The sequence below is a fragment of the Gouania willdenowi genome, chromosome 7 (genome assembly GCF_900634775.1).
Source record: "Gouania willdenowi chromosome 7, fGouWil2.1, whole genome shotgun sequence".
In the NCBI taxonomy this organism is placed as follows: Eukaryota; Metazoa; Chordata; class Actinopteri; order Blenniiformes; family Gobiesocidae; genus Gouania; species Gouania willdenowi.
Window position 1 is genome coordinate 5,574,119 of NC_041050.1, and position 13,744 is coordinate 5,587,862.

The following is a 13,744-nucleotide window of genomic DNA, read 5'->3' on the forward strand; positions in this document are numbered from 1 at the left end:
TCTTTTCTAAATTTTCAGGCCTCATTGATTTTTCATCCCAGTTTAAGTGTGCACATCAATTTTGCACTAGTTTTTAGTGTTTTGTGACAGCTTCATCTCAGAAAAAAAAAAAAAAAAAAAAAAAATTCAATATTTATGCCTTACCTCTGATTTTCAGTATTTGTCACTTTTTAATAATTTTTCATGCTTTACTGAATTTTCGTCCCAGTTTAAGTGTTCACATCATATTTGAACTAGTGTTTAGTGTCTTGTGCTACCATAATCTGCGGGGAAAAAAAAAAATCTGATTTTTTCAATTTTTATGCCTTAGTATAGCCTTACCTCTGATTTGGGGTGTTTGTCATTTTTTCTAAATTTTCAGGCCTTTCTGAATTTTCATCCCAGTTTAAGTGTGCACATCAATTTTGCACTAGTTTTTAGTATCTTGTGACAGCTTCATCTCAGAAAAAAAAAAAAAAAACCAAATTTTTTCAATTTTTATGCCTTACTATAGCCTTACCTCTAATTTTGGGTATTTGTCACTTTTTTCAAATTTTTCATGCTTTACTGAATTTTCATCCCAGTTTAAGTGTTCACATCATAATTGAAGTAGTCTTTAGTGTCTTGTGTTACCATAATCTGCAAAAAAAAAAAAAAAAAATCTGAATTTTCATTTTTATGCCTTACTATAGTCTTACCTCTGATTTGGGGTATTTGTCACTTTTTTCTAATTTTTCATGCTTTACTGAATTTTCATTCCAGTTTCAGTGTGCATAACATATTTGCAATCGTTTTTAGAGTCTTGCAATAGCTTTATCTCAGAATTTTGAAAAAAAAAATTTTTTAAATTTTTGTGCTTTACCTAAATGGTACATTGGATGTCGTGTGTTTGTCACTTTTTCCAATGTCTTTTTCTATTTTTAGTCTGTAAAAGTGGGGATGTAGCTCAGTGGAAGAGCACATGCTTTGCATGTATGGGGCCCTGGGTTCAATCCCCAGCATCTCCAAACAGCAAAATTCTGCAGTACTTTAATTTGTATGCTGTACTTTTCAATTTGGGGGTTTGTCACTGTTTTCTCATTCTTTATACCTTACTGCATTTTAATTCAAATTAAATTTAAGAGTGCTCATAACATTTACAGTAGTTTTTCAGGTATTGTGATAACCGTATCTAAAAAAAAAATCGAAAATTTTTCAATTTTCTTTTCTTTCAATTTGCTTTTTTTTCATTTTTCATTTTTTTTTTTCTTTTTTCATCCCTTACTGAATTTGCATCCTAGTTTAAGTGTGCACATCATATTTGCACTCGTTTTTAGTGTCTTGCGATAGCCTTATCTCAGCAAAATAAAATTTTAAATTTAAAATTTTTATGCTATACGATAATTTACCTTCTTTTTTGGGTGTTTGTCACTCTTTTCTAAATTTTCAGGCCTCATTGATTTTTCATCCCAGTTTAAGTGTGCACATCAATTTTGCACTAGTTTTTAGTGTTTTGTGACCACTTCATCTCAGAAAAAAAAAAAAAAAAAAAAAAATTCAATTTTTTTGCCTTACCTCTGATTTTCATTATTTGTCACTTTTTAATAATTTTTCATGCTTTACTGAATTTTCGTCCCAGTTTAAGTGTTCACATCATATTTGAACTAGTGTTTAGTGTCTTGTGCTACCATAATCTGCGGGGAAAAAAAAAAATCTGATTTTTTCAATTTTTATGCCTTAGTATAGCCTTACCTCTGATTTGGGGTGTTTGTCATTTTTTCTAAATTTTCAGGCCTTTCTGAATTTTCATCCCAGTTTAAGTGTGCACATCAATTTTGCACTAGTTTTTAGTATCTTGTGACAGCTTCATCTCAGAAAAAAAAACAAACAAATTTTTTCAATTTTTATGCCTTAGTATAGCCTTACCTCTAATTTTGGGTATTTGTCACTTTTTTCAAATTTTTCATGCTTTACTGAATTTTCATCCCAGTTTAAGTGTTTAGTTTCTTGTGTTACCATAGTCTGCGAAAAAAAAATAAATAAATAAATCTGAATTTTCATTTTTATGCCTTACTATAGTCTTACCTCTGATTGGGGGTATTTGTCACTTTTTTCTAATTTTTCATGCTTTACTGAATTTTCATCCCAGTTTCAGTGTGCATATCATATTTGCACTAGTGTTTAGAGTCTTGTGTTAGCGTAGTCTGCAAAAAAAAAAAAAAAAAAAAATTATTCAATTTTTATGCCTTACTATAGCATTACCTCTGATTTTGGGTATTTGTCACTTTTTTCTAATTTTTCATGCTTTACTGAATTTTCATCCCAGTTTAAGTGTTCACATCATATTTGAAGTAGTGTTTAGTGTCTTGTGTTGCCATAGTCTGCGGGAAAAAAAAAAAAAAAAATCTGAATTTTTCCATTTTTATGCCTTACCTCTGATTTGGGGTATTAGTCACTCTTTTCTAATTTTTCATGCTTTACTGAATTTTCATCCCAGTTTATGTGTGCATATCATATTAGCACTAGTGCATAGAGTCTTGTGTTAGCGTATTCTGCGAAAAAAAAAAAAAAATCTGAATTTTTCCATTTTTATGCCTTACTATAGCCTTACCTCTGATTTGGGGTATTTGTCACTTTTTTCTAATTTTTCATGCTTTACTGAATTTTCATCCCAGTTTAAGTGTGCATATCATATTTGAACTAGTGTTTAGAGTCTTGTGTTAGCATAGTCTGCGAAAAAAAAAAAATCTGAATTTTTCCATTTTTATGCCTTAGTATAGCCTTACCTCTGATTTGGGGTGTTTGTCATTTTTTCTAAATTTTCAGGCCTTTCTGAATTTTCATCCCAGTTTAAGTGTGCACATCAATTTTGCACTAGTTTTTAGTATCTTGTGACAGCTTCATCTCAGAAAAAAAAAACCCAAATTTTTTCAATTTTTCTGCCTTAGTATAGCCTTACCTCTAATTTTGGGTATTTGTCACTTTTTTCTAATTTTTCATGCTTTACTGAATTTTCATCCCAGTTTAAGTGTTCACATCATATTTGAAGTAGTGTTTAGTGTCTTGTGTTACCATAATCTGCGAAAAAAAAAAAAAAAAAAAATCTAAATTTTTCATTTTTCATTACCTCTGATTTGGGGTATTTGTCACTTTTTTCTAATTTTTCATGCTTTACTGAATTTTCATCCCAGTTTCAGTGTGCATATCATATTTGCACTAGTGTTTAGAGTCTTGTGTTAGCGTAGTCTGCGAAAAAAAAAATAAATAAATACATTTTTCAATTTTTATGCCTTACTATAGCCTTACCTCTGATTTGAGGTGTTTGTCCCTTTTTTCTCACTTTTCATGCTTTACTGCATTTTCATCCCAGTTTGAGTGTGCACATCCTATTTGCACTAGTTTTTAGAGTCTTGCGATAGCTTTATTTCAGAATTTTTAAAAAAAAATATTTTTTAATTTTTGTGCTTTACCTAAATGGTACATTGGATGTAGTGTGTCACTTTTTCCAATGTCTTTTACAATTTTTAGTCTCTAAAAGTGGGGATGTAGCTCAGTGGAAGAGCACATGCTTTGCATGTATGGGGCCCTGGGTTCAATCCCCAGCATCTCCAAAACAGAGAAATTCTGCAGCACTTTAATTTGTATGCTGTACTTTTCAATTTGGGGGTTTGTAACTGTTTTCTCATTCTTTATACCTTACTGCATTTTAATTCAAATTAAATTTAAGAGTGCTCATAACATTTAAAGTAGTTTTTCAGGTATTGTGATAACCGTAATTAAAAAAAAAATCGAAAATTTTTCAATTTTCTTTTCTTTCAATTTGCTTTTTTTTCATTTTTCATTTTTTTTTTCTTTTTTCATGCCTTACTGAATTTGCATCCTAGTTTAAGTGTGCACATCATATTTGTACTTGTTTTTAGTGTCTTGCGATAGCCTTATCTCAGCAAAATAAAATTTTAAATTTTAAATTTTTATGCTATACTATAATTTACCTTCTTTTTTGGGTGTTTGTCACTCTTTTCTATATTTTCAGGCCTCATCGATTTTTCATCCCAGTTTAAGTGTGCACATCAATTTTGCACTAGTTTTTAGTGTTTTGTGACAGCTTCATTTCAGAAAAAAAAAAAAAAAATTCAATTTTTATGCCTTACCTCTGATTTTCAGTATTTGTCACTTTTTAATAATTTTTCATGCTTTACTGAATTTTCGTCCCAGTTTAAGTGTTCACATCATATTTGAACTAGTGTTTAGTGTCTTGTGACAGCTTCATCTCAGAAAAAAAAAAAAACAAATTTTTTCAATTTTTATGCGTTACTATAGCCTTACCCCTGATTTTGGGTATTTGTCACTTTTTTCTAATTTTTCATGCTTTACTGAATTTTCATCCCAGTTTAAGTGTTCACATCATATTTGAAGTAGTGTTTAGTGTCTTGTGTTACCATAATCTGCGAAAAAAAAAATCTGAATTTTTCATTTTTATGCCTTACTATAGCCTTACCTCTGATTTGGGGTATTTGTCACTTTTTTCTAATTTTTCATGCTTTACTGAATTTTCATCCCAGTTTCAGTGTGCATATCATATTTGCACTAGTGTTTAGAGTCTTGTGTTAGCATAGTCTGCGAAAAAAAAAAATAATAATAAATTTTTCAATTTTTATGCCTTACCTCTGATTTGAGGTGTTTGTCCCTTTATTCTCACTTTTCATGCTTTACTGCATTTTCATCCCAGTTTGAGTGTTCACATCATATTTGCACTAGTTTTTAGAGTCTTGCAATAGCTTTATCTCAGAATTTTGAAAAAAAAAATTTTTTAAATTTTTGTGCTTTACCTAAATGGTACATTGGATGTCGTGTGTTTGTCACTTTTTCCAATGTCTTTTTCAATTTTTAATCTGTGAAAGTGGGGATGGAGCTCAGTGGAAGAGCACATGCTTTGCATGTATGGGGCCCTGGGTTCAATCCCCAGCATCTCCAAACAGCAAAATTCTGCAGTACTTTAATTTGTATGCTGTACTTTTCAATTTGGGGGTTTGTCACTGTTTTCTCATTCTTTATACCTTACTGCATTTTAATTCAAATTAAATTTAAGAGTGCTCATAACATTTACAGTAGTTTTTCAGGTATTGTGATAACCGTATCTAAAAAAAAAATCGAAAATTTTTCAATTTTCTTTTCTTTCAATTTGCTTTTTTTCATTTTTCATTTTTTTTTTTCTTTTTTCATGCCTTACTGAATTTGCATCCTAGTTTAAGTGTGCACATCATATTTGCACTCGTTTTTAGTGTCTTGCGATAGCCTTATCTCAGCAAAATAAAATTTTAAATTTTAAATTTTTATGCTATACGATAATTTACCTTCTTTTTTGGGTGTTTGTCACTCTTTTCTAAATTTTCAGGCCTCATTGATTTTTCATCCCAGTTTAAGTGTGCACATCAATTTTGCACTAGTTTTTAGTGTTTTGTGACCACTTCATCTCAGAAAAAAAAAAAAAAAAAAAAAAAATTCAATTTTTTTGCCTTACCTCTGATTTTCATTATTTGTCACTTTTTAATAATTTTTCATGCTTTACTGAATTTTCGTCCCAGTTTAAGTGTTCACATCATATTTGAACTAGTGTTTAGTGTCTTGTGCTACCATAATCTGCGGAAAAAAAAAAAAATCTGATTTTTTCAATTTTTATGCCTTAGTATAGCCTTACCTCTGATTTGGGGTGTTTGTCATTTTTTCTAAATTTTCAGGCCTTTCTGAATTTTCATCCCAGTTTAAGTGTGCACATCAATTTTGCACTAGTTTTTAGTATCTTGTGACAGCTTCATCTCAGAAAAAAAAAAAACCAAATTTTTTCAATTTTTATGCCTTACTATAGCCTTACCTCTAATTTTGGGTATTTGTCACTTTTTTCTAATTTTTCATGCTTTACTGAATTTTCATCCCAGTTTAAGTGTTCACATCATATTTGAAGTAGTGTTTAGTGTCTTGTGTTACCATAATCTGCGAAAAAAAAAAATCTGAATTTTTCATTTTTATGCCTTACTATAGCCTGACCTCTGATTTGGGGTATTTGTCACTTTTTTCTAATTTTTCATGCTTTACTGAATTTTCATCCCAGTTTAAGTGTTCACATCATATTTGAAGTAGTGTTTAGTGTCTTGTGTTACTATAGTCTGCGAAAAAAAAAAAAAAAAAAATCTGAATTTTTCCATTTTTATGCCTTACCTCTGATTTTGGGTATTTGTCACTTTTTTCTAATTTTTCATGCTTTACTGAATTTTCATCCCAGTTTCAGTGTGCATATTATATTTGCACTAGTGTTTAGAGTCTTGTGTTAGCGTAGTCTGCGAAAAAAAAAAAAAAAAAAATTACCCTTTTTCAATTTTTATGCCTTACTATAGTCTTACCTCTGATTTTGGGTATTTGTCACTTTTTTCTAATTTTTCATGCTTTACTGAATTTTCATCCCAGTTTAAGTGTTCACATCATATTTGAAGTAGTGTTTAGTGTCTTGTGTTACCATATTCTGCGAAAAAAAAAAAAAAAAAAAAATCTGAATTTTTCCATTTTTATGCCTTACTATAGTCTTACCTCTGATTGGGGGTATTTGTCACTTTTTTCTAATTTTTCATGCTTTACTGAATTTTCATCCCAGTTTAAGTGTGCATATCATATTTGCACTAGTGTTTAGAGTCTTGTGTTAGCGTAGTCTGCAAAAAAAAAAAAAAAAAATTATTTAATTTTTATGCCTTACTATAGCATTACCTCTGATTTTGGGTATTTGTCACTTTTTTCTAATTTTTCATGCTTTACTGAATTTTCATCCCAGTTTAAGTGTTCACATCATATTTGAAGTAGTGTTTAGTGTCTTGTGTTACCATAGTCTGCAAAAAAAAAAAAAAAAAAAATCTGAATTTTTCCATTTTTATGCCTTACCTCTGATTTGAGGTGTTTGTCCCTTTTTTCTAATTTTTCATGCTTTACTGAATTTTCATCCCAGTTTAACTGTGCATATCATATTTGCACTAGTGTTTAGAGTCTTGTGTTACCATAATCTGCGAAAAAAAAAAATCTGAATTTTTCATTTTTATGCCTTACTATAGCCTGACCTCTGATTTGGGGTATTTGTCACTTTTTTCTAATTTTTCATGCTTTACTGAATTTTCATCCCAGTTTAAGTGTTCACATCATATTTGAAGTAGTGTTTAGTGTCTTGTGTTACCATAGTCTGAGAAAAAAAAAAAAAAAAAAAATCTGAATTTTTCCATTTTTATGCCTTAGTATAGCCTTACCTCTGATTTGGGGTGTTTGTCATTTTTTCTAAGTTTTCATGCTTTACTGAATTTTCATCCCAGTTTAAGTGTTCACATCATATTTGAAGTAGTGTTTAGTGTCTTGTGTTACCATAGTCTGAGAAAAAAAAAAAAAAAAAAAATCTGAATTTTTCCATTTTTATGCCTTAGTATATAGCCTTACCTCTGATTTGGGGTGTTTGTCATTTTTTCTAAGTTTTCATGCTTTACTGAATTTTCATCCCAGTTTAAGTGTTCACATCATATTTGAAGTAGTGTTTAGTGTCTTGTGTTACCATAATCTGCGAAAAAAAAAAATCTGAATTTTTCATTTTTATGCCTTACTATAGCCTGACCTCTGATTTGGGGTATTTGTCACTTTTTTCTAATTTTTCATGCTTTACTGAATTTTCATCCCAGTTTAAGTGTTCACATCATATTTGAAGTAGTGTTTAGTGTCTTGTGTTACCATAGTCTGCGAAAAAAAAAAAAAAAAAAAATCTGAATTTTTCCATTTTTATGCCTTACCTCTGATTTTGGGTATTTGTCACTTTTTTCTAATTTTTCATGCTTTACTGAATTTTCATCCCAGTTTCAGTGTGCATATTATATTTGCACTAGTGTTTAGAGTCTTGTGTTAGCGTAGTCTGCAAAAAAAAAAAAAAAAAAAATTACCCTTTTTCAATTTTTATGCCTTACTATAGTCTTACCTCTGATTTTGGGTATTTGTCACTTTTTTCTAATTTTTCATGCTTTACTGAATTTTCATCCCAGTTTAAGTGTTCACATCATATTTGAAGTAGTGTTTAGTGTCTTGTGTTACCATATTCTGCGAAAAAAAAAAAAAAAAAATCTGAATTTTTCCATTTTTATGCCTTACTATAGTCTTACCTCTGATTGGGGGTATTTGTCACTTTTTTCTAATTTTTCATGCTTTACTGAATTTTCATCCCAGTTTAAGTGTGCATATCATATTTGCACTAGTGTTTAGAGTCTTGTGTTAGCGTAGTCTGCAAAAAAAAAAAAAAAAAATTATTTAATTTTTATGCCTTACTATAGCATTACCTCTGATTTTGGGTATTTGTCACTTTTTTCTAATTTTTCATGCTTTACTGAATTTTCATTCCAGTTTAAGTGTTCACATCATATTTGAAGTAGTGTTTAGTGTCTTGTGTTACCATAGTCTGCGAAAAAAAAAAAAAAAAAAATCTGAATTTTTCCATTTTTATGCCTTACCTCTGATTTGAGGTGTTTGTCCCTTTTTTCTAATTTTTCATGCTTTACTGAATTTTCATCCCAGTTTAACTGTGCATATCATATTTGCACTAGTGTTTAGAGTCTTGTGTTACCATAATCTGCGAAAAAAAAAAATCTGAATTTTTCATTTTTATGCCTTACTATAGCCTGACCTCTGATTTGGGGTATTTGTCACTTTTTTCTAATTTTTCATGCTTTACTGAATTTTCATCCCAGTTTAAGTGTTCACATCATATTTGAAGTAGTGTTTAGTGTCTTGTGTTACCATAGTCTGAGAAAAAAAAAAAAAAAAAAATCTGAATTTTTCCATTTTTATGCCTTAGTGTAGCCTTACCTCTGATTTGGGGTGTTTGTCATTTTTTCTAAGTTTTCATGCTTTACTGAATTTTCATCCCAGTTTAAGTGTTCACATCATATTTGAAGTAGTGTTTAGTGTCTTGTGTTACCATAGTCTGAAAAAAAAAAAAAAAAAAAAAAATCTGAATTTTTCCATTTTTATGCCTTAGTATATAGCCTTACCTCTGATTTGGGGTGTTTGTCATTTTTTCTAAGTTTTCATGCTTTACTGAATTTTCATCCCAGTTTAAGTGTTCACATCATATTTGAAGTAGTGTTTAGTGTCTTGTGTTACCATAGTCTGAGAAAAAAAAAAAAAAAAAAAAATCTGAATTTTTCCATTTTTATGCCTTACTATAGCCTTACCTCTGATTTGGGGTATTTGTCACTTTTTTCTAATTTTTCATGCTTTACTGAATTTTCATCACAGTTTAAGTGTGCATATCATAATTGCACTAGTGTTTAGAGTCTTGTGTTAGCGTAGTCTGCGAAAAAAAAAAAAATAAATACATTTTTCAATTTTTATGCCTTACTATAGCCTTACCTCTGATTTGAGGTGTTTGTCCCTTTTTTCTCACTTTTCATGCTTTACTGCATTTTCATCCCAGTTTGAGTGTGCACATCCTATTTGCACTAGTTTTTAGAGTCTTGCGATAGCTTTATTTCAGAATTTTTAAAAAAAAATATTTTTTAATTTTTGTGCTTTACCTAAATGGTACATTGGATGTAGTGTGTCACTTTTTCCAATGTCTTTTACAATTTTTAGTCTCTAAAAGTGGGGATGTAGCTCAGTGGAAGAGCACATGCTTTGCATGTATGGGGCCCTGGGTTCAATCCCCAGCATCTCCAAAACAGAGAAATTCTGCAGCACTTTAATTTGTATGCTGTACTTTTCAATTTGGGGGTTTGTAACTGTTTTCTCATTCTTTATACCTTACTGCATTTTAATTCAAATTAAATTTAAGAGTGCTCATAACATTTAAAGTAGTTTTTCAGGTATTGTGATAATCGTAATTAAAAAAAAAATCGAAAATTTTTCAATTTTCTTTTCTTTCAATTTGCTTTTTTTTCATTTTTCATTTTTTTTTTCTTTTTTCATGCCTTACTGAATTTGCATCCTAGTTTAAGTGTGCACATCATATTTTTACTTGTTTTTAGTGTCTTGCGATAGCCTTATCTCAGCAAAATAAAATTTTAAATTTTAAATTTTTATGCTATACTATAATTTACCTTCTTTTTTGGGTGTTTGTCACTCTTTTCTATATTTTCAGGCCTCATCGATTTTTCATCCCAGTTTAAGTGTGCACATCAATTTTGCACTAGTTTTTAGTGTTTTGTGACAGCTTCATTTCAGAAAAAAAAAAAAAAAATTCAATTTTTATGCCTTACCTCTGATTTTCAGTATTTGTCACTTTTTAATAATTTTTCATGCTTTACTGAATTTTCGTCCCAGTTTAAGTGTTCACATCATATTTGAACTAGTGTTTAGTGTCTTGTGACAGCTTCATCTCAGAAAAAAAAAAAAACAAATTTTTTCAATTTTTATGCGTTACTATAGCCTTACCCCTGATTTTGGGTATTTGTCACTTTTTTCTAATTTTTCATGCTTTACTGAATTTTCATCCCAGTTTAAGTGTTCACATCATATTTGAAGTAGTGTTTAGTGTCTTGTGTTACCATAATCTGCGAAAAAAAAAAATCTGAATTTTTCATTTTTATGCCTTACTATAGCCTTACCTCTGATTTGGGGTATTTGTCACTTTTTTCTAATTTTTCATGCTTTACTGAATTTTCATCCCAGTTTCAGTGTGCATATCATATTTGCACTAGTGTTTAGAGTCTTGTGTTAGCATAGTCTGCGAAAAAAAAAAATAATAATAAATTTTTCAATTTTTATGCCTTACCTCTGATTTGAGGTGTTTGTCCCTTTATTCTCACTTTTCATGCTTTACTGCATTTTCATCCCAGTTTGAGTGTTCACATCATATTTGCACTAGTTTTTAGAGTCTTGCAATAGCTTTATCTCAGAATTTTGAAAAAAAAAATTTTTTAAATTTTTGTGCTTTACCTAAATGGTACATTGGATGTAGTGTGTCACTTTTTCCAATGTCTTTTTCAAATTTTAGTCTGTAAAAGTGGGGATGTAGCTCAGTGGAAGAGCACATGCTTTGCATGTATGGGGCCCTGGGTTCAATCCCCAGCATCTCCAAACAGCAAAATTCTGCAGTACTTTAATTTGTATGCTGTACTTTTCAATTTGGGGGTTTGCCACTGTTTTCTCATTCTTTATACCTTACTGCATTTTAATTCAAATTAAATTTAAGAGTGCTCATAACATTTACAGTAGTTTTTCAGGTATTGTGATAACCGTATCTAAAAAAAAAATCGAAAATTTTTCAATTTTCTTTTCTTTCAATTTGCTTTTTTTTCATTTTTCATTTTTTTTTTTCTTTTTTCATGCCTTACTGAATTTGCATCCTAGTTTAAGTGTGCACATCATATTTGCACTCGTTTTTAGTGTCTTGCGATAGCCTTATCTCAGCAAAATAAAATTTTAAATTTTAAATTTTTATGCTATACGATAATTTACCTTCTTTTTTGGGTGTTTGTCACTCTTTTCTAAATTTTCAGGCCTCATTGATTTTTCATCCCAGTTTAAGTGTGCACATCAATTTTGCACTAGTTTTTAGTGTTTTGTGACCACTTCATCTCAGAAAAAAAAAAAAAAAAAAAAAAAATTCAATTTTTTTGCCTTACCTCTGATTTTCATTATTTGTCACTTTTTAATAATTTTTCATGCTTTACTGAATTTTCGTCCCAGTTTAAGTGTTCACATCATATTTGAACTAGTGTTTAGTGTCTTGTGCTACCATAATCTGCGGAAAAAAAAAAAAAATCTGATTTTTTCAATTTTTATGCCTTAGTATAGCCTTACCTCTGATTTGGGGTGTTTGTCATTTTTTCTAAATTTTCAGGCCTTTCTGAATTTTCATCCCAGTTTAAGTGTGCACATCAATTTTGCACTAGTTTTTAGTATCTTGTGACAGCTTCATCTCAGAAAAAAAAAAAACCAAATTTTTTCAATTTTTATGCCTTACTATAGCCTTACCTCTAATTTTGGGTATTTGTCACTTTTTTCTAATTTTTCATGCTTTACTGAATTTTCATCCCAGTTTAAGTGTTCACATCATATTTGAAGTAGTGTTTAGTGTCTTGTGTTACCATAATCTGCGAAAAAAAAAAATCTGAATTTTTCATTTTTATGCCTTACTATAGCCTTACCTCTGATTTGGGGTATTTGTCACTTTTTTCTAATTTTTCATGCTTTACTGAATTTTCATCCCAGTTTCAGTGTGCATATCATATTTGCACTAGTGTTGAGAGTCTTGTGTTAGCATAGTCTGCGAAAAAAAAAAATAATAATAAATTTTTCAATTTTTATGCCTTACCTCTGATTTGAGGTGTTTGTCTCTTTATTCTCACTTTTCATGCTTTACTGCATTTTCATCCCAGTTTGAGTGTTCACATCATATTTGCACTAGTTTTTAGAGTCTTGCAATAGCTTTATCTCAGAATTTTGAAAAAAAAAATTTTTTAAATTTTTGTGCTTTACCTAAATGGTACATTGGATGTAGTGTGTCACTTTTTCCAATGTCTTTTTCAAATTTTAGTCTGTAAAAGTGGGGATGTAGCTCAGTGGAAGAGCACATGCTTTGCATGTATGGGGCCCTGGGTTCAATCCCCAGCATCTCCAAACAGCAAAATTCTGCAGTACTTTAATTTGTATGCTGTACTTTTCAATTTGGGGGTTTGTCACTGTTTTCTCATTCTTTATACCTTACTGCATTTTAATTCAAATTAAATTTAAGAGTGCTCATAACATTTACAGTAGTTTTTCAGGTATTGTGATAACCGTATCTAAAAAAAAAATCGAAAATTTTTCAATTTTCTTTTCTTTCAATTTGCTTTTTTTTTCATTTTTCATTTTTTTTTTTCTTTTTTCATGCCTTACTGAATTTGCATCCTAGTTTAAGTGTGCACATCATATTTGCACTCGTTTTTAGTGTCTTGCGATAGCCTTATCTCAGCAAAATAAAATTTTAAATTTTAAATTTTTATGCTATACGATAATTTACCTTCTTTTTTGGGTGTTTGTCACTCTTTTCTAAATTTTCAGGCCTCATTGATTTTTCATCCCAGTTTAAGTGTGCACATCAATTTTGCACTAGTTTTTAGTGTTTTGTGACCACTTCATCTCAGAAAAAAAAAAAAAAAAAAAAAAATTCAATTTTTTTGCCTTACCTCTGATTTTCATTATTTGTCACTTTTTAATAATTTTTCATGCTTTACTGAATTTTCGTCCCAGTTTAAGTGTTCACATCATATTTGAACTAGTGTTTAGTGTCTTGTGCTACCATAATCTGCGGAAAAAAAAAAAAATCTGATTTTTTCAATTTTTATGCCTTACCTCTGATTTTGGGTATTTGTCACTTTTTTCTAATTTTTCATGCTTTACTGAATTTTCATCCCAGTTTCAGTGTGCATATTATATTTGCACTAGTGTTTAGAGTCTTGTGTTAGCGTAGTCTGCGAAAAAAAAAAAAAAAAAAATTACCCTTTTTCAATTTTTATGCCTTCCTATCGTCTTACCTCTGATTTTGGGTATTTGTCACTTTTTTCTAATTTTTCATGCTTTACTGAATTTTCATCCCAGTTTAAGTGTTCACATCATATTTGAAGTAGTGTTTAGTGTCTTGTGTTACCATATTCTGCGAAAAAAAAAAAAAAAAAAAATCTGAATTTTTCCATTTTTATGCCTTACTATAGTCTTACCTCTGATTGGGGGTATTTGTCACTTTTTTCTAATTTTTCATGCTTTACTGAATTTTCATCCCAGTTTAAGTGTGCAT

General features: G+C 29.9%; 5 non-coding genes across 5 annotated transcripts; all 5 read left to right on the top strand.

Moving 5' to 3' along the window:
- Positions 1-914: 914 nt before the first annotated feature.
- On the top strand, positions 915-986 carry trnaa-ugc (transfer RNA alanine (anticodon UGC)). Its single transcript has one exon. It is a non-coding gene; the product is annotated as a tRNA-Ala (tRNA).
- A 2,511-nt stretch (positions 987-3,497) lies between these two features.
- On the top strand, positions 3,498-3,569 carry trnaa-ugc (transfer RNA alanine (anticodon UGC)). Its single transcript has one exon. It is a non-coding gene; the product is annotated as a tRNA-Ala (tRNA).
- Positions 3,570-9,611: 6,042 nt separating this feature from the next.
- On the top strand, positions 9,612-9,683 carry trnaa-ugc (transfer RNA alanine (anticodon UGC)). The gene has a single exon. It is a non-coding gene; the product is annotated as a tRNA-Ala (tRNA).
- A 1,288-nt stretch (positions 9,684-10,971) lies between these two features.
- Positions 10,972-11,043, top strand: trnaa-ugc (transfer RNA alanine (anticodon UGC)). Its single transcript has one exon. It is a non-coding gene; the product is annotated as a tRNA-Ala (tRNA).
- A 1,473-nt stretch (positions 11,044-12,516) lies between these two features.
- On the top strand, positions 12,517-12,588 carry trnaa-ugc (transfer RNA alanine (anticodon UGC)). The gene has a single exon. It is a non-coding gene; the product is annotated as a tRNA-Ala (tRNA).
- The last annotated feature ends 1,156 nt before the right edge of the window (positions 12,589-13,744 follow it).